At 42.0% G+C, this 27935-nt stretch overlaps 1 protein-coding gene across 5 annotated transcripts in view; it reads left to right on the top strand.

The window, feature by feature from the left end:
- LINGO1 (leucine rich repeat and Ig domain containing 1) overlaps positions 1-27935 on the top strand; it is a 493542-nt gene that overhangs the window by 273141 nt on the left and 192466 nt on the right. For 4 of the 5 annotated variants that reach the window (XM_031956817.1, XM_031956818.1, XM_031956819.1 and 1 more), the window contains one exon: positions 22663-22860. The gene's annotated coding sequence lies outside the window, so the exon portion shown is untranslated. Of the gene's footprint in view, positions 1-429; positions 1948-22662; positions 22861-27935 lie in introns of those variants that run through there. The other variant, XR_004232585.1, reaches the window with a different exon arrangement.

The raw sequence follows: 27935 nt of genomic DNA, 5'->3' as shown, positions 1-27935 counted from the left end.
AAAGTTCTACCCCTCAAGGATCTTCCAGTATGAAGGGGAAGACAACACACAAAAGGAGGCAGGTGAGGAGATTGGGGACACCTAGAGTTACCCATCTTGGGAACTTCTTGTTTCATAGAATTGAAAGTAGACAGAGTGGTAGACACAATGTGGAGTGAGTTGAGAGTTCAGTTTCTGCTCTTTACTAAGGAGGAATTGGATACTTCACTCTTCAGCCCTCCAAACAGAGGGGAAAGGAAGCTGCAAAGGTAATGTTAATTGAAGTTTGAGTAACTGGCATAGTGGTAAGATTAAAAATGATAAACTTATGTGGGGAAAAGCATTGAAAAAAGGCAGGGAAGTAGAGGCAAATTGGAGTGCCTTTCGATGCTTAAATTCAATTGTCATGCCTTCTTCCTCTCATATTCACCTTTTTCTTCTTCATCCTAGATCCCAGTGCAACATGAATGCATGGAAAGGCAAGCTATATAGGTAGGGAATCCACTTGAATGTATTCACACTTGTATACAACCCTGGAGATCCAGCTTTGAGTCTTAGCTCAGTTCCGGGCTACCTATTAATTCATAGACATTTCAGTTGAAAAAGACTTTGAAGATTACTGAGTTCAATTCCTCCATTTGACAAAGGAGGAAACTGAGGTACTGAGAGGCTGAGTTGTTGGAGATCACAGACGCGGTTGACAATCAGTATTTGAACTCCAAGTTCTGTGGATCCCAATTCTCTCCTCTGAATCTTCTCTTTTTTAGAGAGAGTTGTGTAATCTTGGCCTAACCCAGAATTCTAGATACTTAAAGCCAGAGCAGATCTTAGAGATCATTTAGTTCAAGGGGTCTTAACCCAAGATCCATGAACTTAATGTTTTTTTTTAATAATTATATTGCAATAGATCTGATTTCCTTGGTAAGCCAACATACTTTATTTTCTGCACTTAAAAATGTTACTCTTAAAAGAGTTTTATAGGTTTCCTTGCTCTGTCCAAGGAGTCCATGACACACACATAAAATATGAAGAGCCTTTGAGCTAACCCTAATTCAATGCCTAAGAGGAAACCCCCTTTACATTGTTGCTGACAAATGACCCTGACTCAAGAACATTTTCCATAGGGGAGGGAGCTAGAGCCCTTGAAATGTGACCAGAGTATGGCACCTTGGGGATAGACTGTCTGCTTAGAGGAATGAGTCCCTGGGTGCCCAGATCTTTGAGGTTTTCCCTCCTGAGAATGGGCTGACTGGCTTAGGAAAGGTCTCCTCTAGGCACTTGACCCTGGCTGGTCCTCCTGGGGACTGCCTGACTGGCTTAGAAGAAAATACTCCTGCATAGTCAACCACATAACAGGCCTCTTAAGCTGACTAGGGAATAGTATTCTTGGACACAGTCCAGTTGTGATTCTCAAGAAGAGTCTACTTGACTTGATTAAGGCATCTCTAAAGTTGAGGCTGTGTTTGCAGACTTCCTGGGGAGTGAGCTAACTGGCTTCAGAGTATGGCTGGCCTTACCCATGAAATGGACTTCCTGAAAATGCCTCTGCCAGATTGGGAGATGGCTCGGCTCTCAGTCTCACCTCACACATATATTCTTCCCACATCTCTCCTCCCTTCACTAATAAACAAACTGACCTCATCTGACCCAGGGCACAGATGAAGTTTCTTTGTAGATACCTCTCCCAGAGCCTTAGTTCCTTCATATAAAAATGATGGGATTTGTAGCTGTGTGATCCTGGGCAAGTTACTTAACCCCAATTGCCTCAGAAAAAAAAATGATGTGGTTTGACTTCATAATCTACATCCATGTTGTTCCCCATATCTGAAATGTTTTCTCTTTTCACCTTCATGTCTAATACTCCCTACCTCCATCAAAAGCTCAGTTCATGTAACCATCAGTTTATTCATTCTTCTTTTCTCCTCAATCACTCAGTATAACTTTTGTAATCATTTGTTTATGCGATATTTTCTCCTAGGAGAAGGTAAGCTCCCTGAGGGCAGGGATAATTGCTTTTTTTTTTGGTTGGGGGGGGGGGGGTCATGTGCCTCCAGCTTCTAGCATAGTGCTTGACACAAAGCAATGCTTAATAAATGCTTGTTAAATTTAACTCACTCACTCACTCACAAACACACACTCTCTCTCTCTCTCTCTCTCTCCCTCTCTCTCTCTCTCCCTCCCTCTCTTTCTTTCTCTCCTCCCCTCTCTCTTTCTCCTTCCCTCTCTCCATCCCTCTCCCTCTCTCTCTCTCTCTCTCTCTCTCTCTCTCTCTCTCTCTCTCTCTCTCTCTCTCTCTCTCTCCCCTCTCTCTCTCCCCATCCATCTATCATCCCTTTCATGCCTGGAATGTTCTCCCTTTTTCCTTCCACTTCTTAAAATTCTTGATTTCTTTCATGATTTAGTTCAAACTCACTCACCTTCTACTCTCAGCTCACCTTCTACAGGAGGCCATTCTTGTTTCCCTCTAATCTGCTAATACTTTCCCATTCAAATTTACTTTATGTCCACTTTGTATGTATCTTGTATCTCCCCCATTAGATTGTAAATTCTATAAACGTTTGTTGTTCAGTCATTTTCAGGCACTTCTGACTTCATGACCCAATTTGTTTTTTGTTTTTTTGTTTGTTTGTTTGTTTGTTTTTTGGTAAAGATATTGGAGTGATCTATCATTTTCTTTTATAGAACATTTTCCAGATGAGGAAACTGAGACAAATGAGATTAAGTGATTTAGCCAGGGTCACACAATTAGGAAATCTCTGAGGCTGCATTTGAACTCAGAAGATAAATCTTCCTGATTCTAGACCTGGCCTCTATGCACTATGGAGCCATTTAAGTTAGAGGCTAGTTATTTATTTTTTTGGTCTTTATATCTCCAGTTTCTAATACTGCCCCACAAACAGTAGGTGTCTAATAAATAGTTACTGACTTGACTCTTCTCTACCTATCCATACCTATCCTAGATCTCTTAACTAGAGAGAGGAAGAGTGAGGGAGCAGGAAGGATCCTGAGCCCGTGGGTCCCATATCTCCATCTTTCTTCGACATTCTGGGTGTCCTGAGCTTTGCCTAGAGGGCTGCTTCCCAACTCTTATTATATCCTGTCTCTGGAGAGCCACTTTATCAGACGCCGATGTTTCTGACCTTTTCAGCGCCCTGCCCTGCCATTGGCCGCTAGTGGCCTAATGAGCCTATGGAGACTGGAGGAAAGGGGGAGCCAATCAAAATATGGAATACTGAAAAGGTCAAAATAGTATAGAGATGTGCTATATCTCAGGGAGCCTCAAAAGTAATAGATAAAGTTATTCTCCCTTCTGTCCCCATCTGCCCACAAGAATCTCAGCTGCCAGTGAGAGCTGGAGGTAAGAGTGGGAGTGACTTCTTGATGGGTCTGAGAGATGGATAGGTTCCTCCAGAGGCCTGGAAAGCTAACACGCTCTCACTGTTATATCCCGCCAATTCTGGAATATATGGAATGGAGGGAATTCTGGGTGAGGACAATGAAGCAATGAAGACATTTTCTACCCACTGAGAGCTTCTAGTAAATACTTAAGAGTCAGAGATTTTGGTCAGAGTCCCTGCCACTTCCTAGCCATGTGACTTTGGACAAACTATCATCCTTCTGTGGGAAAGATTCTTGTTTTCTTACTTAATAAATTAAAAAAAAAAAAAGGAAGTTATACAGTACAAAAAGATTAGGTCTTGGGTTCAAATCCTGCCTGCAAACCTTAGTTTCTGTGTGATCACAGGTAAGTCTTAGGAATTTTTCTGTTTTAGTCCATAAATTTAAAATAAATAATTTTAAAGATTATCATCAGATTTGCTGTTTTGGCCAGTGGCTCTTGATTTAGTTCCTCAGAGGTGTGATAGCATAGAGAGAGAAAAAACACTAGAATCCAACAAAATCTCTCTGTTCCATCCCTCCTTTCTGATGCCTGGAATGTTCTTCCTCTTCCTTTCCACTTCTTAAAATTTAAAATTTAACAATCAGTTGGAATCAACAAACAGTCTCAATTCTGCTGCTTCTTATCTGTGACTTTGTACTCATCTCTTGTCCTTAAGGTCCCTAAAAAATGAGGGCTGGACTAAAGGTTTCTAAAGGTCCCTTAAGCTCCAGCACATTCAATTATTCCTCCCTTTGGGTCTTCACTAGTGTGGCCTCCCTTAGGATTTAGAGCTAAAAGAAACTTAGCTGTCATTAATTCCATTTACTCTATTATTACCCATTTTTCTGATGAGAAAACTGAGGTCAAAAAAGTGATTTGAAATCGTAATCCTGCAATTAGCCCCTGGCCCTGGGAAAGGGAAAAAGAAACCTTTATGGTTTAGCTCCATCGAGCTCAGCTTCTGTGGAATTGGCATCAAATAAAATTTGCTCAGTATCAATAACTCATAAGATCAGAGGATTTATCTAGTTCAACTCACTCATTTTACAGATAACAAAACTTACCCCAGAGAGGGGATAGGATTTATCCAAGTTCACACAGTTAGTATATAGCCGGGTATAGTGAGTTTCAATACCGTAGCTGGCATTTAATAAATCAAACAAGGGCTTGGAGTCAGATCCTCTGACCACATGGTCTATGTTCTTTCCATTACAGCATCCTGAGGGTGACAAGGAACAGTGATGAGAAGAGACATCATCATCCTGGTCTCTCCCTCAGACTACGGGCTGGTGGGAGTCTAATGGTGTAAATAATCACAGGGCAAGTCATACAGAACTTATTTACTTGTGTTTAGTTATTCTCCAGGAAGATAAGAACAGGAAGAGACATAGTGCCAGTCTTCAGGGTCTGTTTGAAAAGAAGCTATAGGTCTGCGTACAGTATGCCAAAGTAAATAGAATGCTTGACTCATAATCGAGAGAGACCTGAATGCCTCTGGCACTTAATAGTTGTGTGAACAAGGAAAAATCACTTAATCTCTGAGTCTCAGTTTCTTCATCTGTGAAATTGAGAAAATGATACCGGTAGAATTAACATCTCCGAGTTTTTGTGAGGATCAGCTGAGATAGTGTGTGTAAAGTACTCTCACAAATTTAAATCACTATGTAAATGGCAGTTATTATTACTGTAGAATATTAGACTTAAAAGCAAGAAGATTATAAATCCCACTACTGACATTAACTATGTGACCATAGGCAAGTTAGCTAATGTCTCTGAACCTTAGTTAACTCATCTGTAAAATGGGAAAAAAAGTATGCCCAAAGTATGTATTTTCTCAAGGAGTATTTTAAAGCTTAAAGGAAATAAAGGCATTGCAAATTTTAAAGTATTATGTGGATGTCGATTGTTAGTGTTATGAACACAAATGATACAATTAGAGAACAATCCAGTGCCGGATTAGGTTCAAAGCATGAGTGTTCAGGGAGATAGTACTTGGGAGTTAGTGATGGTCAGGGAGGTGTTTCTAGAAGGGGAAGAACTTGAAAAGGACCTTTCAAGATGAAGGAATTCAGATAAACAGAGAGGAAAAGAGAGGGCAGGAGCAGTGTAAACAAAAAAGCTGCAAAGCAACTTAATCCATCTCCTCATTTCACAGGGGAGGAAACTGAGCCCCAAGAGAGGAAAGTGATGTGCCTAAGGTAGCACGTGCAATAAGAGAGAGACAGAATTTGAATCCGGGTCTTCTGATTCCAAATCCACTGTACCACATTATTTATATTGGAGAAGAGAGGAAGAAGTTCTTCCCACATAATCATATCAGAGTCCTCTTTATATAAAAATATCATAGTTCTGTCTATATAATCATATCCCGGTGTTATGACAAAAGATCTAGACTTGGAGTTAGGAAACTTTGACTTCAGTCACCTTTTCCAACATTTACTAGCTGGGTTACTAGGGGCAAATCGTATATTATTGCATTCTTTACCTGGGAAATGGAGAAAAGAATAGTTATGTTGCCTCCTCTGATGGAGTGATTGGGAGAACAGCACTTTATAACCTAAAAGTGCTATAGAAATGCAAGCTATTGTTGCTGTTATGTGACTATTGTTAAGATTGATCAGAGTGCTGTGTCCAGGGAAGCAATTCAGTACAGAGAATCCCAGCCCAGTACTCATATGTTTGCAGCTCCCCTCAGGTAAGGTCCCAAGAGCCTCTGTTTTAAAGGAACCCATGGATAGATGTTGTGCTCCAACAAATATACTTCTAGTGGTGGGATTTTCGGCATAGAGTAAGGATAGATTTGAAGATGAGATTCCTCCAAGTGCTTATATGACACAGGTTAAGTAGCTAGTGACTCTGACTATGAGTAAAGTCAGCCTGCCCCTCCCCCTTTTGAGCTAGGCTAGTTGTAATAGAGTGTGATGGCTGCCTCAAGTTAAAACCAGAGCATGAGTGTATGTGTGTATATGTGTATGTGTGTGTGTGTGTGTGTGTGTATGTGTGTGTGTGTGTGTGTGTGTGCATGTGTGTGTGCTTAGCTGGGGGCAGGAGGGAGGAATGACCCATTAATTTAACCTCATTATCCTGAAGAAAATCTGCAAAGCTGCATTCATTATTTAGAGAAAGAAATGGTTTAAGATTATCTAATGAATCGTGGTCTCTCTAAAGACAGACTGAGACCCTAGATGGAAAAGTGGTATGGACAAACAGATGGACATAGTTAGGACAGGGAAGACTGTATGGTGGCACAGAAAGTGCAATGGTCTTAAATTCAAAAGACCTGGGTATGATTCCCTTATTGTATCACTTTTCTCATCTATTAAAATGAAGCTAATTAATCAAAGGGAACTCATTAGTTTTTGAGATCTCCCATATTCCTTCTACTGTAGGGCAACATTGAGTGTTAGAAAGTTCTTCTTTACACCGAATGAAAATTGGACAAAATATAACCGCCTATAACTTCCAACCACCGTCCTCAGCTCTTCCCTCTGGGCCAAGCAAAATAAATCTTTCACATGACAACATCCATTACATTCCCCTGAAGATTTAACTTCTTTGATCTGAACACCCCCAATTTCTTTGGCTATTCTTTGGATGACATAATTTGGTGAACCTTTGGGACTCTCCTGGCTCCCATCTTCTGAGTGAGCTCTTACAGTCTTCTAGCTGTGGTCTGATCAGTGCAGAAAGAACTTCAGGGACCGACCTGACATGTACCACAATTTTGTTGAGATCAGAGTTGTGTTATGAGAGAAGAAACCACCCCATCTTAGAAAATTTCCCCTTTCGACAAAGCAATGTAATGTAGTTGGGTAGAAGCATCTAATAAGGTTGTCAATGTGATGAAAAATACCTGGAATACTTACTTCAGAGGGTTGTGTTAGTCTCGGATGATATAATGGAAATAAAACACTTTGTAGATATTAAATTGATATATAAACTCAACAATGATGGTGATGATTGTAGAAAATTCCCCTCAGGCCTAAATAGTGCTGTCCAAAAATTCTGAACGGTAAAAATTTATAATACCAGTCTCTGTAGAAGATACGGAGCTGTCCAGAGTTCTGAACCAAAATACAGAATGATAGAATCTCAGAATATTATATCTAAAAAGGGACTTTAGAAACCATCAAAAGGAAGCAACATGTATTCACCATATGACAATAGAATTTAAGAGGGATATTTAAGATCATCCAATAGAGCAGAATTTGAACCTAGTTCCTTTTCATTACAAACTCTGTTCACATCACTAGATCATCTAGGTGTCCACAGCTTCTAGGACAATCAGTCAAGAAGAGTGGGTATGGCTTAATCAGTTTTAGAAAAGTCCCATAGTACATACCTGGCTACAAACACTTAGCTACTGTGTGACTATGGATGAGTTGTATTAAAGTCTCTGCAACTGTTTCCACACATTTAAGAGGAGAATAAGGGCAGCTAGATGACACAGGGGATAGAGTGCTGGCCTTGGCATCAGGAGGACCTGAGTTCAAATCCAGCCTCAGGCACTTACTTGCAGTATGATCCTAGGCAAGTCCCTTAACCCTGTTTGCCTCACTTTCCTTATCTGAAAAATGAGTTGGGGAAGGAAATGGAAAACAGCTCCAGAATCTTTGCCTAAAAAAAACTATCCAAAGGGGTCATAAAGAGTCAGGCGTGACTGAAAAAACTGAACAACAATACAGAGGAGGATAATAATAGCGCCCAATTCTAGATTGTTGGGATGATTAAATGAGGTGATTTATTTAAAGTACTTTTCAGATCTTAAAGGGCTATTGATGATAATCATTCATCTCATTGTTCTCATCTATTCTGAAGGTGTTCAGATGGAAGTGGTCCTGGGACAAGATGTGATCCCACACCCTGTTCTTTTATGGTTAATAATTTGTGGACCATGACACAGGTGGATTTTTCCTTTAAAGCTTGCTTTTTATAGTTGAATAAAAGTGTTGAGGTGTAAGCTCATTATGTATAGGCTAGCTGAAAGCATCATTGGGGCAATTCTAGTAGCAGACAGGATAATAAGCTTGATATGTGTCTCATCCTATTTCCACAAGGTTTGATGATGACTACGATGATGACAATGATGATTATTATGGGATTACTCCAGCCTTGAAGCTTATTTGCTTCATGGGAAAACCACTATCCCAATCTAGTTCCTCAGTTTATAAATCTGTCAGACAAAGGCTAATGATACCTCACAGGGCTGTTAAAGGATCAAAATAATGGATGGTAAAGTGCTTGAGTGTTATTTATTGCTATTATATAGAAGCAGATTTTCATAGAAAAAAAACACAAGGGTGTTGTGCAGAGAAGGGAGAGTTGCTTTTGGGGGAGGGAGTGTTAAGAAACAGAGTTGGGAAACTGAGGGCATTCAAGTCAAACTCTAATCTGGATTCCAAGGCCTTCCACTATATAACCCTCTATCTTTGTACTCTATCTTACTACTTTATCTCCCGTTCACACATGCAAAATGCTACCAAATTGAACAACAAGCCATCTTCCCTTCTCGTTCTACTCCTCAGCCTACACCCTGCAATGGCCTCTTTTTAGAGGCCCAAATTAGGTGCCATATTCTCCGTAGCACCCTTTCCCCTACTCTCTCTACAATCCCATCACCCAGCTAGAAGAGATATATTCCATCTCAATCCTTCCATTCTCCTCTGTTTGAACCTTTTCCATATACTTAGCATATTTATAACATTATAGTTATATGGGTATTTGTTATCTCACCCTCACCCCATTAGATTGTCAGTTCCACGAGGAAATAAAGTACAATGGAAAGAGGATCTGAGTACAAATCCCTGTTCCTTATGTTTCTGTGGCCTTAGGTGAGGCTGCGGCCTTTTCTGAGCCCATTTTCCTTTCCCTTAAATGAGCTGCTTGGAGTAGATCATCTTTAACATCCATTAGAGCTCTAGCATGCGTGTTGTGAAGAAGCATCATCTTCTCAATTAGACTTTGTCATAGTTCACATTGCTGTGGCACTTTATAGTTTACCCAGCACTTATCTGAGCACACCCCCTGGGAAACTGGAAGTGTATTAGTATTCCTGTTTTATATACAAAGGATGTGAGGCACAGAGAGGTGAAATAATTTAGTGGGTGTCACAAGGCTAGGAAGTATTAGAATTGGGACTTGGAACTCAGATCCCCAGGGTTAGAGCTCTTCTCATTTCCCGTTTGAGTTCCCTGAAGGCAGAGGTCACGTCTCATATTCTACCCACCTGTCTTCTTGCCTTTTGGAAGGTCCAAGGCACACAAAAAAGTCTCAACAAACGTTTGTAGATTTATTTGCTATTCAAATGATAAATGGGGGAAAGAAGGAGAGTTTAAGTTGGGGCAGGCCCATTCTTAGAGGGTATAGGAGTTGAAAATTGCTATCTATGTATCTATGAGGGTGTGTATGTGTGTGTGAGAGACAGACAAAAAGACAGAGAGAGAGACAGAGAGACAGAGACAGACACAGAGAGAGACAGAAAAATAGAGACAGAGGCAGAGACAGACAGAAACACACACAACGTATAGAAATCTACAGTGGCTCAGGTCAGGTCACCCCACCTTTTTTTAATACTCCCTTTTTCTCTTCAAGGTCACAGTCTGTCAATTTTTCAAATAATAATCAAGGTGAGCACGGGAGGAATTGTGCAAAGTAGCCTTCAAAGTAGCAACCTCTGTCTCCCTGCCTTACTTTGCAGTTGTTGGGCCCAAGTGAATCTGTGTCCTGCCCCTCATGCTGAGGACCGAAAAATGGAGAAAGTAAATACCACACCCAAATGAGTTCTCTTTCCTTTGTCAATGTCTCTGTGTGAGGCTTTTATGCCTGGTACATTTTCCTTGAAGCTGGGGGCCACTTCCACGGTGACAGAATGCTGACACTGTTATAATGTTGCCATTGTTGCATTGTTACTTCTTGGCCATTGCAACAGTAACACCTCATTATATCACACTTGGCCACTGGGCTGACATTAGCTTGTTACATTGTTACTATTTAGACATGGCAACAGTATCCTTTTAATACTTTTCTGCTTGGTTACCCACTAGTGAAGGCCTGATACATTGTTGCCACTTGGGCATTGCAACAATCATACCTTGTTACTTTACTTCCGGTGAGAGTTTGATACTACTTGGACATGGCAGGAGAAACACCTTGTTGCCGGGCTACCTTTGAGGCCATTGTCCAACTGAAAGGTTGATTCTATGTCATCCTTACAGCTCGGAAAACACCCTGTGACCCCTCCATCTCATTCATGCCTTATGTGTTTATGATCCTTAATTTTTTTACTCCAACTTCAGTTGCCTTGAGATTTAAGGAGGTATGCTGGGTAACCCCATATAAAAGACTGACAAACTAAAGTGTAATTAATAGGATTCAAAGAGAGGAAGGGTTGGAAGGGATATCTCCTAGGAAAGTCAAAGTCAGTGTCAAAGTATATTACAGGAAGTTGACCTGTCTTGACTCTGATAGTTAATCTTGTCTCCAATGACATTTTCTCCCTGGGCCTCAGGCTCATAAAATCATAGAATCACAAGTTGTCAGGAATAGAGGAGACCTTAGAGATTGTTTAGTCCAACTCCTTCATATAGATCTGGAGACACTGAGATTAAGAGCTTTCAAGAGGTTTATCCAAGGTCTTCCTGCCTGACTTCCTGCCTAGTATTTATCCCTCCATAGTCTATTTTCCTCTAGATATTGCTGATTCCTAAGGTCCCAGCACCAGGCAAATTTGTCTTGTCTTTCCCCCCCTTACTGAACTGTGTGTGTATGTTTCATGTCCCCAACCAAACCTAGCAGCTCTCCTCCCCATTCTGGCACCTATCGGGGCAGTTGATAGAAGCGGGCACACTGCTGAATTTGCCTGATGGGTGACTAACGTGGACCCAAAACCTTACCGATTTAACTGTTCATAATTTTTTCTCTAAGTCTTGAATATAAATCTGTGAGAAGCTTGGCATGGGGAGGAGGCAGAAGGAGCTTACCTTTGTTGGCTTTTTGTTGCTAATGTTGAGGAACGAATATGGAATAGTGTTGACCCAAGACTTACGCTCAGACCCCCAGCACTGGACCATGCTGGCAGGGTTGGACTAAAGCCTGCCATCTTAGAAATAATGCTGAGCTTGGCACTGATAGCCAGCTTCTGGTGCCAACTCTGCCATTCACTAACTCGGTGACCTTGACTAAGCTACTTCCTTGGTGTCAGCTTCTTTGGAAAAGCATATTAGACCAGATGACTTTTGAAATCTCCTTACAGCCTTAGAAATCTCATGATTAAGGGATCTTAAAGATCCCTTTCAGCTCTAACACTGTGATCACCCCTCCACGGGGTTGGAGGCTTCCTCTTTGCTATGGGGCTGTCGCCAGCTCTCCCCCTTCCCAAACATCTCCATGTCATGTTACCTTCCCTTCCCCTGACTGGTTCCTTTTTTTGTTTGTCTTCTTCCATTAAAATATAAGTCCATTGAGGGGAGGCCCTGCATATATTTGTGTTCCTGGAACCTAGCACAGTATGTGGCACATGGTAAACATTGAAATTCGATCCCATCTGTTTGTTATGTTGATTTAATGCCACCAGAGTCAACTTTGAAGATATGAGAAGGGAACAGCCAGGCTTTCACAAATTACATTTTGCAGCAGGCTGTATCTTTACATTAACAATCGACTAAAAAGGGGCAAAGCATACTAAATCCCCACTGTGCTTATTGTTTGTTAACTATTAAAAGCATGTGATTTAGTGGAACAAAAAACTGCCTTAAAGACTCCCTCCTTTTCTCCCAGAATAAGATGTCTCCTATGCATTTGTTAACATAATATAAGATTCCTTAGCAGATGCAATAGAGATAACTCTGTTCAGCATCCTTGACTATAAATACCAAGTAAGGGAAAACACAGAGGAGCATATGCTGACTGAAGCACAAAGTGTTTGCCACTGTCATGGAGAAGGCCCATCGTGGAGAACAGAAAGAGGGACATTCCCTATAAATGGTAAAATCCACAAAATGGTCCTTGAGGGTGACATTGCGCTATTTGTACCAACCCCCAGCATTTAGTAAGACCCATGACCTCTTAAAAGAGTTAGGTCTAACAATCCACACAGAAAATTCAAAATGGATGAGAATGCCTTTTGTCCAGACCTTGATATACAGTTGGATAAAAAGTCTGTAGAGCTGTTCCTTCAGAATATATATATATATATATATATATATATATATATTAGGTGGACTCTGCCTTCAGAAAGTGAATTGGACCCAAAATTAAGTGGAAGGAGAAGAGCTGGCCTAATTTTGTCTGGGAGATTATATGGGGTTTTTAGTGATTTTAAGCTTTCCCCTGAAATAAAGGCCCATCTTTTTAATATCATTTTTTCCTATAAACTCTATAGCTGCAGAGCAATACCACAGCATCCAAATAATTAGGAATAATCCAGAGGATAAAGGGGAGAAATGCCTGGCGGGTGTGAATAGGCTAAAACATATTACCAACAATGAATTTAACAGGAGAAGCATAAAGTATATAAGGAAATAAAATTAGCTAGCATTTATATGGTCCTTTAAGGTTTGCCAATCCCTTGACAAATATTATTTCCTTTTAATCTTCACAACAAGCCTGGGAGATGTGCGCTCTATTATTATCCCCATTTTGCTCTTGAGGAAACTAAAGTAGACAATGGTTGAACTCACGGTCACACAGCTAGCTAGTGATTGAGATTGGATTTGAACTCAGATCTGCCTCACTTCAGGTCTAGTACTCTCACCTACTATGACACCTGACCAGAAATTGGGTCACTCATGGTAATGAAACATAAAAGGTGCTGGACTAGGCATCAAAAGGCCTGGGTTCAAATTCTGATACTGCCATTTACTATCTCTATAACATGGAAAAATCATTTACCCTCTGTAGGATTCAGTTCTCTTGTTTATAAAATAAGGGGGTGAACTACAGGACCTTTAAAGTCACTTCCAGTTCCATGATCCCTTAGCCTGTTTCAAGAATGAAGAAAAACTAATAGACAGCCCATGTGTTTCATTGCTATCCAGGGATGAAACCTAGAGTGGGGAATTCTTAACCAGAAGTCCATGGACCCTCAAGGGATCTCGATATATTTCAAAAGGTCTGTGGAGTTGGATGGGGAAAGTTATATTTTCCTTTGTAAATGAATATATTTCATATTCTGAAAAGGGCAACATAGATTCAGCAGATAGCTACAGGGGTTCTGTGATATACAAAAGAATAAGAATCCTCATGCAGGAGAAAACCCTTCAGCCCATTCAATGGACCTTATAGGAGGACCAGAGTAATAGTCTCAACCTAGGAGAACAAGGTCAGGCTGTATTCTGCACAAAGGAGAGAATCCAGAGATTTCAGATGCATTAAAATATTGAAAAAGAAGCATGAATGGTTAAAATGCCCTCATAAATGAAGAAACTTTTTCAACTCCAGCACTGGCTTCTTCTCTCCTCATTGTGGAGGCACAAGTCTTGATGATCCTGGGAGTCCTGGACTCCTGGGCCACACTGAGGGGGAACATGGGGTTGTTTTGAAAGGTGCTGGCTAGATCAGAACAGTTGGTTCTGCTCTGAATTAACTGTGCAACCTTTGGCAAAGCACTTTCTCTTTCGGGGCCTCAGCTTCCCCCCTCAGGAAATGAGAGGCTTCTCTAAAGTCTGTCCTAGGTCTGATAGACAAGGGAATTCCATTCAATGAACACTGAGAATCTCTTCTGACATTTTGTCTGTATATGTCTGAATCATCAGTGACCTAAGTATTGGGCTCTGCAAGACATTCTACAAATCAATTCTCACTTCCACCTGGAGGCTATTTCACTGGGCAGTGTAACATAGGATAAGGCAAAGAGAAAGGATTTGGAGAAGGAAGATCCAGGACTGATCACAGCACTGTTGCTCACCCCCAGTGTGATCTGAGGTGTCATTTCCCCTCTGTAGCTCATGAGTGGGGGAAGGGGAGTCTAGGTGACCTTTAAGGTCCCCTAAATCCTGTAAGAAATCCCTTGAAGGCAGTTGAAGGTCCCATCTGTGTCTCATTCTTCAGGCTGAAGATGTCAGCTCAATCAAGCAATCCTTATGTGAGAGGTAGCATGGCATAATTTGGAGCATCGGACTTGGTGGCAGAAAGGCATGGGTTTGAATCTTGCTTCAATTGACCGATCAATAAACATAGACTAAGCACCTACTATGTGCCAGGTACTTTGATAGACACCACAGATTCAAAATGAAAAAGGAAACAAGCCCTGATCTCATCTCAAGGAACTGATAGTTTATCAGGAGACACAAGGCATGTGTGTACATATATGATCTCAATGAATTATGAGTTCCTTTTTATGATCCCAAATGCAGCCTATCCACGCCTGCCCATCCTGAGCAGCTCTTGGACTTTTGCACCCAACATGGTAAAGGCCTTTCTTGCTCGCAGAAAGAATATCCTGGCTGTCCACCCATCATCCATTGCTCTTGCGACATTTTCTTCTCTTACACCATTTCTCAATGACTTTTTCTTCTTTAGTGTATTTCCTTGGTTATAAATGTCTTCCTCCCTGCTTACGTCCACTATGGGCCTTTCCATTGCCTTTGTGGGATGGCCATCTTTAATTCTTGAGAGGCTATGTTGTTCCCCAACTCCTCCCCACTAACCCTAACCAACTTTTCTCTTCTTCAACTCTGAGCTTAGCTCATTGTTCATCTAAGGATGGACCAAATTAAAAATCAGCATTAGAGTGACTTTCTAAGGCAGCTGGGTGTTTCAGTGGATAGACTGTTGGACTAGAGAGCCAGGAATGTCTGAATTCACATCTCATCTCAGGATTTATTAGCTGTGTGACCCTCAGAGAGTAATTCACCCTCTGTCAGCCTCAGTTTCCTCACCTGTAAGAAAGGTATACAAATAAGGTAACACACACAAAGCATTTTGGAAACCTTAATATGCTATCAGTGCACACTATTTTAAGAACCCGAGGGAATTCAGGGGTCCTAACAATGGAACCACTCCGAGCATTGGTTTTCTCCTCTATGAAATGAAGGCAATAGACTTGTACTTCTCAGGCTTGCTTTATGGGCCTTCAAACACTTTTACAACCAATCAACAAGTATTTGTTATGAGCTTTCTGTATGCTACGCTAGGCACAGGGAATACAAAGACACAGAATGAAACGATCCCTGCTCACAATGAACTTACATTCTGCTATCTTCGAGTTTTATAGATGCCACTAGTCAGAAGCTTTACTGTTATACAGAATCACAGTTGTCAAGCACCAGAAAGAGCTGCCTGTCCCTTATGAGATAATGAGCTCCTTGTCAGTGGAGGTATGACAGTAGAGACTGGACGATCCTGGGGTGGGGGGGAGAGGTTCCTGTATTGGAAAGGAGGTTAGCCTGGATGATCTCTGAGGAAGTTAAGCCCAGTACTCCCCTGGGCCTTTTCTATACAGCTGCCTCATCTCTGGGATATTCCCTTACAAAGTCCTTTTGGATAGGAGGCCAGCGATTCAGTTTATGAGGATAATTTCCCACTAAATGGTGATATTTAGCCTAATAGAACCAGACAGATCATTCAGGGCAGTAATATACTCCCGCTCCCAAACGTTTAGCTTCCTCTGACTTAACTCCTCTATAAAGGATATTTCTTTCTCTCTACCAGCCAGAGGAATGGTTTCGACCTTGAAAGAAAAGAGAGGATAGACTTCCTTTCCCTCCCTTTCTCTCTCTCTCTCTCTCTCTCTCTCTCTCTCTCTCTCTCTCTCTCTCTCTCTTTCTCTCTCTCTCTCTCTGTCTCTCTCTCTCTCTCTCCCTCTCATTCCCTCTCCCCATCTCTTCCTCCTAAATATTCAAGTGAGACATTTTGCTTAAACAATTTATGCCCTGTGGACAGATTTATTCTGCTTAGCTGCCAGCAGCAGGCAGGCCTGGTTACTCACTTTGGAAAGGTTTCTTTCCCTCCCTTCCTAGAACCAGGAACCCTTGCCTGGGATGGGCCTGGGGCAGCTGTGGGTTCATGGGCAGGTGCTGAGTCAGGTAGAGCTGCCAGATGGCCTCACACCTGGGGCCAGAGTGATTCCCCGAAGCCTTCTCCATAGGGGCCTTCTGGAGCTCTCTGTCTGCCTCCCCTTTAAGGGAATGCAGCAGTTTCCCACCTTATTCCACCCTCCCTTGCCCGGTCTCTAACAATGAAGCTGGGATCTCTCTAAGGGCAGGGACCGGATGTTGCCTTCCCTGTCTCTCCCATCTCATGGCCAACATTGGGTGGGAGCTTGGGGCAGGGCAGCAAATCCCAACTGAAGGGATTAAAACAGTAAATATTAGAACATAGAATATCGGAGCTGAGAGTGACCTCATAAATAGATAATTAAAAAGGAGCCACAACAGACTTTATCATATAGAATGTCAGGCCCAGAAAGGCTTTAGAATACAGAATATATAATGCCAATGTTGGAAGGGGCTTTAGAGATTGCATTGATTATCAAGGGCCTCTTAACCGTAGGTTCATGAACCTGGGTTTTTTTTTTTTAATGTCGGTAATTGCAGTTCAATATATTTGATTTTCTTTGTAATCCTACGTATTTTATTTGGTGCATTTAAAAACATCTTTCTGAGAAGAGGTTTGTAGGCTTTACCAAGTGCCAGAGGGGTCCAGGACACACAGAAATTAATAATCCTTGGTCTAATCCAACGGCCTCACTTTGTAGAGCAGGAAACCCAGGTCCAGTGTGTTTGGGCTGCTCGCCTCAAGTCCCACGACTGCTCAGGATAAATTCAGGATCAGTGTTCATCTTTTTTTGCTCCTGTTTTTTTTTTTTTTTTCCTATACACCGGGGAACTCAATAAGCCTTGGTTGAACTGAGTGTGTGGCAGAGTATGTTAATTATAATTCCACATATTTTTATAGCACTGGGGTAAGAGTGCTGGATTTAGTATCAAAAGACTTAAGTTTGAATACCTGCTTGGTTACTTATTATGACATCCCAGTTAAATTGCTTTACCTGAATCTCAGTTTTTTTCAGCTATAAAATGGGCGTGGTAATAATACATTGTACATTTGGGGTTGTAGAGAAATATGAGTTGTTCTTTTTGTAAGGAATGCTGCCTTGGATACAGGAGTTTTAAGCATCTTTTCCCCTCTCCCCATTTACCATAAATTCTCTATGTGACATTGGGCAACCTGTTCAATGCCTCTGGGTTTCCAGATGGAAAGTGGGGTGATTCTACCTTCTCTGTGTCAGTAGGGGGTCTGACCAAATGAATCCTTAAGGTCTCACTTTCCCTGCCTTGGTGGCTTAAACTCCTGAGTCAGATGTATATAACTCATAGAGAGAAGCAGGGAAGTATGTGTGTGTATATATGTATGTATGTATGTATGTATGTATTGCTGAGGCTATGAGTCTATTGGAATTGCCTTGAATCACCTCATTGTTGAAAAGAGCCAAGTCCATCCAAGTTGATCATCACATAATCTTGTTATAACTATGTACCATGTTCTCTTGGTTCTACTCTCTGCACTTAGTATAAGTTCATGTTAAGTCTTTCCAAGCTTTTCTGAAGTCAGCCCACTCCAGCAGTCCACACTAGAATTAGGACTCAATAATAATGGTTCATGTTTGGTGACACCTTAAGGCTTGTAAAACACTCGATGTACATAATCCTATTTGAGCCTCTCAGTTTATAAATGTGTGAAACATGATTAAAAGTTAAATTGTTCTGACTCCCAGGTCTAGCATTCAAGCCAATCCACCAAAGTGCAAAAGTTGGTACCACTGAGGCAGGGCTCTATAGGGTACATATGACTGTAGCTTCATCATCCCTACTCCTTCAATTCTGATATTCATGGTATGTGCTCTGGGGTATTATCATCTATGTCTTGGTACCGACAGACACTTCTGCACACTCCACTCAACACAGTGATGACACCAGGGGAGAAAGATCTGGCTGGGATCAAACATTGAGGTTACTGCTTCCCTGCTCTTCCCCATCCCAACTGGTCCCTCCCTTGTACTCACTCCATTTACCTTCACCAAATTTTCTGCTCAACCCAGTGCATAGGTTGGTCTCCACCTATTAGCAAACATCCCAGACACATTAACCCTGTTCTTGCTCTCTATCACTCTCACAAAAGCTTCTAGCTCCTGCTTCTCTTAGCTGTTCCCCATAATGATGGGGACTCCTCCTTCTTGGTGCATCTCATATACTCTCTTCAGTTCCCCAGCCAAACAGTGACCCTTCTTGTACCAGAGATGACAGCAGAATAGCTCTGGACACAGAAGGGAAATGGAGTATTTTCTGAGATGCACCATGGTATAAGAACTCTAGACAGACAGATGGTTAGGGGGTTTGGGATATAGACCTGATCTTGCCACAATCTAGATGTGTGACCTTAGCCAAGCGAATCACTTCAGGGACTCAATTGTCCAGTTTGTAGATGGCATCTCTTGCTTTCATTGCCCCTTCCCAAAATGCAACGTGCCTGTTTTGGATAATCCCACAGCTAAGGTCCTGTGCCCTTCTACAATAAATACTCTCTCTATTGCCAGATAATACAAAGGACACAGAAATCTAATAGCACAAAAAATTTAATCATGAAATGAAAAAACATAAACAAGGAGGGGAAAACATTCTCTGCGGCCATACAGAAACAAGTAGGATAGTGTGTACCTTCAAGGGGAATGATTAATATAATTCCCATTTTATTCTCTTGACTTGCCAGCATGCAGAAAGAGGACCCAATCACTCTGGTACTCAGAGTCCAAGTAATAAAGAGTAAGGGCACAGTGAATAACCTCTTCCTCTAGTATTATAGCATCATAGAGCCAGAGCTGGGAGGAACGATCCTGTCCTGCATTCGCTTTTTTAAAGATGTAAAAACTGAAGCTCAGTCCTCAAGATCAGTAAGATCACTGATGGCCTTTGGAAACAGGTCTTGGGAAGCCAGCATCAATGCTGCTGGCACAGCAGCGCACTCCCTGCAGTTTTGTGGGACTTTCCAGTCCTTATTTCCTGGGTTTGAGGTGCCCTAGCTACTCTGCTACCTTCCCTTCTCTCTCTGCTTCTGGCAACATTCTAACTGCTTGCTTCTCCTATGTATGCTGCTAGTCTCAGGCAGCCTCACTTTAGCAACTAGATGGCACAGTGGATGGAGGCCCCAAAGTCAGGAAGACCCGAGTTCAAATCTGGCCTCAGATACTCCCTATAAATTAGGATCCTTGGCTGGGGATGATATTATGCCACAGCCAGTTTAAAGATTTGGGAAATTAGTAGTGCATGGAAAATGAAAGTGTTCGGCTGATTGCTAAGTCCCCTCATTGCAGATACTCCTCAAAGCTTTGCCCTGTGTTCCTGTCTCATTTCTCCCTCCATCCTCTCCCTTGGAAAACTAATCTGTGTCCAAATTCAGTTGTCATGCACCTCTATGCCGTTGACTTCCAAATCTGTACCTGCAGCTTTAATTTCATTCTCGCTTTTCAATCCTGTACCTCAAACTGCCGGCTATAAATTTCTCTCAGATGTCCTGTTGTCAACTCCGAATCAAACTGTCCAAAATGGAACTCATCATCCCACCTCCCCCACCCCAAATCCACTCCTGCTTATCATTTCCCTTCTATAATTTCTGTGCCTTCCAGTCATTCTGACTGGATCCTGGAAAGCCATCTTTCAGGTCAGTCTCATCAACATTCCTCAGCTTTCATCCATCCCAAACACCCTAATTTAGATCTTTCTCCCTTCTCATCTGGACTATATTAATTATAACCTCTCAATCAGTCTCCCTGCTTCGACTCTCTCCAATCTTACCTTCACAAAACTGCCAAAATAATCTTCCTAAGGCACAGCTAATGTTCAATAGCTCCCTACTGTTTTTGGGACTTAAAAACCAAACTTCTTTACATTTAAAACTCCCTATAATCTGGCTGCAAATAATCTTTCCAGCTTCATTATCCATTATCCCCTTTCATGTATTTTATTTATTGACATAATGTGTTTTGATGCAACTGATACTTCCCAACAGATACCCCACTAGCACCCTCCCCTTCTCCCTGTTAAGCACATTCTCCCCAAATGGTTAAAGAAAACTGCTTGATAATGTGATGATAGTATAGGCCACTGTGCACATTGGGAGATTCTCAATTGTTAACCAAAAGGCAGGCAGGCAGGCAGGCAGGCAGGAGGGAAGGAAGGAAGGAAGGAGGGAAGGAAAGAAAAAAGGAAGGAGGGAAGGAGGGAGACAGGGAGGGAGACAGGGAGGGAAAGAGGGAGGCGAGAGGGAGGAAAGAAAGGGAAGGAGGAAGGAAGGAAAGTGAAGGAAGGAAGGAAGGAGAAGGAAGGAAGGAAAGAAGAGAGGGAGGGAGGGAAGAAGGAAGGAAGAAAAGAAAGAAGGAAGGAGAAAAAGAAGAAAGGAAGGAAGGATTTGTGCTATAACTTTCACTGAATGGTCCCAGTGTTTTCTGTTGTTTTAAACCTGAACTTTATTGCTCCTTAGTGTCAGCTTGATTTAGGTGGTTGGAGTCTCTTGGTATATTGTTCTTTGTCTAGGTGTTCTTTACCTAGTGTCACTTCATACAGATTCTTCCAGGTTCCTTGAAATTTTTCATATTTATCATTCCTTATAGTGGAGGAATATTATATCACATTCATATAGCAGTTTGTTTAGCCTTTCCCCGAGTCACCCACCCATGCTTTGTCTGCAGCCTTTTTATTGCAACAAATAAGGGTGCTCTCTATTTTTTGCACATGTGTATCTTTTCTTATGGCAATAATAATAATAGCTAACATTTATTTAGTGCAACTATATGCCAACACTATATTAAGTCCTAAAAGAAAAGAAAAAAGAAGAGTAGAGAAAAAAAGGAAAAAGAATGTGATGAGAAGAAATGGGAAGGAAAGAGAAGAGAAGGGGGAAGGCAAAGGAAGGAAACAGAAGGAGGAAGAGAAGGAGGAGGGAAGGATGATATGGGAAGGAATTAGGAGGAATAAGAAAGGAGAGATAGGAAGAGAAGGGGAGACAACCTGAATTAATAGTCTGGTAAAGTAGACAGAGCATTGGATGGTAGTCAATGAAACTGAGTTTGAGTTAATTATCAATTCTCCCTGGGAGACTTTGGGCAGGTCACTCTCTTTCCTCTCTGACTCAACATCTGTAAAATTAGAGAACTAGATCAGACTTTATCTGTAAGGTTTCTAATAGCTTTGCTGTTGTTACTGTTCTTTGTCCTAAGTTCTAAAAGAGGACAAGAGACTTTAGGAGGGATGTCTTGATTTGCAATCAAATTAGATTTAAATGAGGCAGGGCTGTGCAGTCACCAGCCTCATTCTCTCCTCCAGAGTCATCTAAATTCAGTGGCAAGACACAGGGTAGGACAACAAGAGTTGGCTCCATTCAGTGGGAGACCTTGACCTTTTAAAACTAAGGTCTTTCCTAGGTCTCAGTTTGCCTGAGGCAACACCCATTCTGTGATTTCAACTACACTTAGGATGTTTGTAATCACTTCTACTACCGAAAATGCAATCACATGGAAGAAAATGAACTTTTTGGTGACTCCACAGTAGCGCTGAGACCAATTTAGGAGGAGGATTGCCAGGGATTATTATTTGTTTCAGTTCTGAAGTTCTGGGATACTGATGCTTAATGATTCTAAACAATTTCCTTCCACATATATAAAATGGACATGATCATACTTCTCCTACCTAATTCAGAAGATGGAAACAAAAAGACTTCTTCGACCTTAAAGCCTTTTAAGATCATCAGTCCATAGAATTAAGAGTAAGATGAAGTCTTAGATCATTTAGTCCAATGCCCTCATTTTTGCAAAAGAGGAAATTGAGTCTTGGGGAGACTAAATTACTTCATCAAGATCACACAAATAGTATGAAGTAGGGGCAAAAGTAGAACTTTGGTTCTACTTTTGTCTCCCATTGCTGTGTTTATTTTAGTACCAGGCCTATAGGGCAGAAAATTGTAGAGGCCACTTGCTGAAAAATGTGTCTTCCACATTTTGCTATGGACTAGTGATGTCTTCTAAAACCCTGCCTGTTCCTCATTACCCCAAATGCTTGCATTTTTCCTGTTAAAAATATTTCCTTTTTTATTCCCTTTCTATTTTGTTTGTTTGCATCTTGTCTCTGAGCTCCTTGAGGACAGGGTCTGGTTTTTTGGCCTTTATTTTAGTCCTCAGCATTTAGCTAAGAGTCTTGCACATGCTAGGTAGTTGATAAATATTTATTGACTTATTCCTTTTCCTCAAAGGTTTTAATTCTTTTTCTTCCCCCCCCCCCCCGAATCACTTAGCCTTTCTCTCATTTTTTCCCCAGGATTCATCTTGCTCTGGCTGTCTTGAGCTCTGGCCAACTCTGGAGTCCTCTTCACTGGAAGCCCTAGCACACATCTAGACTGTAGTTTCTCTTGGGTGATCTCACCCCACCCCAGTTCTGCCTGGACCCTCTCAGCAGCAGCACCCTGGGGGAGTGCTGGAGCCTCTGCACCTAGCTAAGAGAAAGCCAAGAAACACGGTAGGTTCTGCTTTTAAAAAAAAAATATCTTTATTCTTCCAATTTCCTTGGTCTTTATGGCTTCAACTGGCCCAGAGACACAAGACATTTTAGCTTAATGGAAGGAGACTTGTATTTAGAGTCACAGAATTTAGGTTCAAATTCTGATTTTCCTAGTTATTAGCCATGGAGCATGGGGCAAATCACCTTGAGACTTTCTGAAGTCCCATATTTTCTCATCAGAATTGAGGGACCTGTACCAGATGATTTAAAAGCTCCTTCAGCTCCAGATCCACTGCCTCTAAGGACTCAAGGCACTCTGGATTCAAGTCCAAGTAGACCTCTCTGGATACAATATCCATCAAGTTGTAAGAGACTTATCCTATTCTTGTCCTTTCTTATATATCAGGCAACTAGGTGGCTCAATTAATAGAATGTAAAACTAGAAATCCTGGGTTCAAGTCCCACCTCAGTGCCTGACTTTCTATGTAACCCTGAACAAATCATTTCACTCTCTGTACCTTATTTACCTCATCTGTAAAATGTAGACAATGGAACACCTATCTCTCAAGGTTACTGTAAAGATCCAAAAAGATTCAGATGTATATTTGTACATACAAATACACACACACACACACACACACACAACGCTTAAAGTCTTAAAGTGCTCTATCATCATCATCATCACCGTCAACATTGTTATCATTACTATTCTTGGCTCTGTTACCAACATGCTGTGTGACTTTGGGCAAGTCATTAAACAGCTCTTTGAGAACGAGGACTGTGTTTTTGCCATTCTTTGTGTTTCCAGCATCTGGCACATGTGTTTAATAAATGCTTATTGACTAAATGACTGGTTTCCTGTGTAATGAGGGAGTTTAACAAAATGATCTTCAAGTTACCTCCTAGCTTAAAAATTCTGTGTTCTTTATTGCCAGGTTTCTTCCGGCTCTGGCATTCTAGGTTCTAAAGCCCCTTCCAGTTTCAATCATCTAAAACTATACCCTCCGCGGCTTTCATATTTAATATTCTAGGATTTTTCTCCATATTCTGACATCCCAGATTCTAAGGTCCCTTCCAGCCCTGACATTTTTTTGGTTTGGCAAATATCTGTTGAATTTCTTTCTTACCACTATGGAGATGGGAAGCAGGGATTTAAGGCTCATTTGTTCCAGAAGCCCAGCTGGGAACAGGCTCCAGGGGTCCTAGGCAGAAAGAAGGAGATTGGGGAGAATCTGAAGAAGGAACAAGGAAGGGAGAAGTTTAAGGCTATGACAGTGTGTCATTGTTCCAGAATCCCAGCTGGAGACAGGCTCCAGGGTCCTAGGCAGAGAGAAGGGAATGGGGAGAATCTAAAGAAAGAACAAGGAAAGGGAGAAGTTTAATGCTATGACAATGTATTGTTCCAGAAGCCGGGTTGGAGACAGGCTCCGGGGGTCCTAGGCAGAGAGAAGGAGATTGAGGAGAATCTGAAAAAGGAACAAGGAAGGGAGAAGTTTAAGGCTATGGCACTGTATTGTTCCAGAAGCAAGGTTGGGGACAGGCTCCAGGGGTCCTAGGCAGAGAGAAGGGGATGGGGAGAATCTGAAGAAGGAACAAGGAAAGGGAGAAGTTTAAGGCTATGGCAGTGTATGTTCCAGAAGCCAGGTTGGGGACAGGCTCCAGGGGTCCTAGGCAGAGAGATGGAGATGAGAAAGATCTGAAGAAGGAACAAGGAAAGGGAGAAGTTGAATGCTATCACAGCATATCACTGTTATCCTCCCTAGCCCAGACCTGGCACTTGGAGGCTTGAAATCAGTGGTATTTGATCAAGCTGCTGGAGGTTGAGTGGATGTTAATTGCACTAAAAATCAGCAGGGGGAGATAATGGTTTGTTTGCTACACCCAGAATTCTGACTTCTCTGAGAAGTCAGCCCTGGATAGGAGATCCCTAGAGGGGGCTCTTAGGCTATGCATCCTTTCATTCAACCACCCCAACTTCTCTGAAGCTCTCTCTGTGCATGTGAGGGGGCTTACTATGCCCATTCAACAAATGAATAAACTGAGGCCATAAAAATGAAGGAGAATGAAGATTAAAACTCAGGACTTCTGACTCTCAAAATTTTTTGGCAACAGGTTGCCTCCTATGATAATGTTCGTCCAGGGTTAGGGAGAGGGGTATTGTGAGGGGCAGAAAGGAGGGCCAGATCCTGCTTCTGCTGCTATTTGGCCTCTGAGCTTCCTCCAGCTCTAGACCCAGGATGAGGGTGGTAATGGCAGCATGTGAAATCGGTCACTACATCCAGGACCATTTCAGTAACATCCCCTCTCTTCCCCTCCTCCCTGAGGTAGAGGTTGGAATCACTGAAATCTCAATCAATCAATACATTTACAGAGCATCAAAAAGTCAATTTGATGATGTCCAAGGTGAGGGAGTTCTCTCTGAGAACAACTAGTCATCTGAAAAGGGTCAAGATGTGCAATGGTTAGTGAACTTTAAGTCCATTATGAGTCACAAGCATAATTTTACTCTCAAAAAAGTCAGGCTACATTAAGAGATATACTGGGTCCAGAGTCAGAAAAGTGAGCAGCTCACTGCTTCAAACCATAAGCATCCATTATGATCACTTCCAGGCTTCACAGTTTAGGTCAAATATCAACAAGCTGCAGAGAATCTAGATGATGGGAAGAGGACTGAGGCTGTGCCCTCTGAGGATTGGCTGAAGATAGTCTGATAACAGTTTCAGAGCCACACACACTGTTCTGAGCACTAAAGGGATGAAGATGAAAATTATATCCTGTCCTTGGGGGACTTACAATCTAATAGGACTCCCCAAGCATAACGCTTTTTCTTCTCTTCAGACTTTATAGAAATATGACACGAATACAAATAAGTTAATGAACAAGTGGTCTGGCTCATGGAAAGGGCAGCACAGTGGAGGGAGCATTGGACCCAGTGCTGAGTTTAAATCTCCCCCTACCTCTTCATGTTCTGTAATTCTGGGAAAGCAATGTAACTTCTCTCTCTCTCAGTTTCCCCATCTGTTAAAAAAGGATAATAATAACACCTATTGCCAGGGTTATTGAGAGTATCAAATGAGGTAATACTTGTAGTGCACTTTGTAAATCTTAAAGCGCCATATAAATGCTAAAGAGAAAAAAAAAAAAAAAAGAAATGAAATACCCTGGAAAAATTGAGGAGGGAGAGAGAAGGAAAAAAGGGTTCTATGACCAAGAAGTGAGCATTAGTGTTGGGGGGGAGGGGGTAGAATGGGGTGAGGGAATGATCACAAGACAGGGCTAAACAACTGTTGTTATTTAAGAGCAACTCAATTAAATGGATTATAGGATCATAGATCTGTGGTTGGAAGGATGTTTAATGATTATCTAGTCCGGGGATTCTTAACCCTCTGTTGTCATGGACCCTTTTTGTCAGTTGATGTCTACGGGTTCTCTTTCAGAAGGATGTGCTTTAACGTATCAAGTAAAATACATGAGATTGCAAAGGAACTCAAGTATACTGAAATATAGTTTTTAGAATATATTTTAAAAAAAAGATTACAGACTCTCAGGTTAAGAACTCCAAGACACCCAGAACTGGAAAGGATCTTAGAGGTCATCAGTTCCAATCCCCTTCATTTTACAGATACCCAGAGAGGTGAGTAACTTACAGAGGGTCACACTGAGTAAGAGTCTTGAGGGAGATTGCCATAACAGTTCTTCATACTGCTTCTGCCAAACTGAGTCTCAGAGAGGAAAGTACCCAGCATCAAAGAGGTAGACAGAAAGAGTCTGAGAGAGCCAAGAGTGGACCCTAGATCCTTTGATTTCCAATTCAGCCCTTATTCATTGTTCCACTTTGGTGGTCCCCAGACACGGGCTGCCCCGGGGCTTCTCAGTAATGGTGTGTTTTCCTTGGGTTTCTGCCTCCCTTATACCCACTGTCCCCATGAGGAAAGACCTTCTGGTAATTGTGCAAGATAAGCAGGGTCAGGAGGCTGAGGGACCCTGGTGATTCCAAGCTTTGCCAGTCAAAGCGAACCATTAGTAGGGCTCCCTCAGGGTGAGGCTGTCTTTTCACTTGCCCATGCTGTTCTATTTCATCTTAATCCTTGTGAGCCTCCGGGGGGCAGCCTCCCAGAGAGGAGATCCGGTCCGCTCACCTGCTTAATCCTGGACTCTTGATCTAGCCCCCACTGCCTGGCACTGGAGGCAAATTGTAAAGTGAGAGGATTAGTGTCTGGGAAGGGAACAAAGGCTGCAGGAGGCAGGGAGAGAAGGTCAGGCTCCAGCTTTCCACCTATTTCAGCAACTCTGCAATGAAGCCAGGGGAAGTACTTCAAAATCCTGAGGCCCCCATATTCCAGGATGCAGACAGGGCAGAGGAGAGCTGGGAGAGTCAGGAAGGAAGAAGTTGAAGACCCCACTCTGAAGTGTCCAAGAATCCCTTTAGGAGATATATGGAGAGAGAAAGAGAGAGAGAGAGAGAGACAGAGACAGAGAGAGACACACACAGAGACAGAGAGAGACACACACAGAGACAGAGAGACAGAGAGACAGAGAGAGTGTGTGTGAGAGAGAGAATATATATACATAGTATGTATATATGTCATACATCAAAATAGTTGATATATCACACACACATACATACACACAGCAACAGTAGCCCAAAGCTCTCTTGAGAAGCAGGGAATATCTTGTTTCCATGGATCCTTCCCCTTCCATCACACTTGAGGTCTTTCTCTCCTCAGACTTTATGGTCAGTAAGAATGGGGGCCATGATCCCCCGTTCAAATTAGAAACTCTGGGTCCAGGCGCCTTCTTCACCAGATCAGGGGCTTCCTTGGGGCAGGATTAGTGATTTTGCCCTCGAATGAAGACCCTCCTAGGAATAGAAATTGCATCTTCCTCCTTCAGAGCAAGGCTCCCAGAGCATAAAAACCATATTATCTCCTTCAAAATGAGGATTTCCTCAGGGATCATAGGATCATTAATCAATCAATAAGTATCTACTATGTGCCCCACACTACCTTGTGTGCAGACAAAAGTGAGACAGTTCCGGCTCTCAAAGCTCTTACGTTCTCTCAATAAATACAGTTTATGCATATATGTGTGTG

Source organism: Sarcophilus harrisii, chromosome 2, assembly GCF_902635505.1.
Source record: "Sarcophilus harrisii chromosome 2, mSarHar1.11, whole genome shotgun sequence".
NCBI classification, from domain to species: domain Eukaryota; kingdom Metazoa; phylum Chordata; class Mammalia; order Dasyuromorphia; family Dasyuridae; genus Sarcophilus; species Sarcophilus harrisii.
This window is presented reverse-complemented; position numbering and strand designations above follow the sequence as displayed.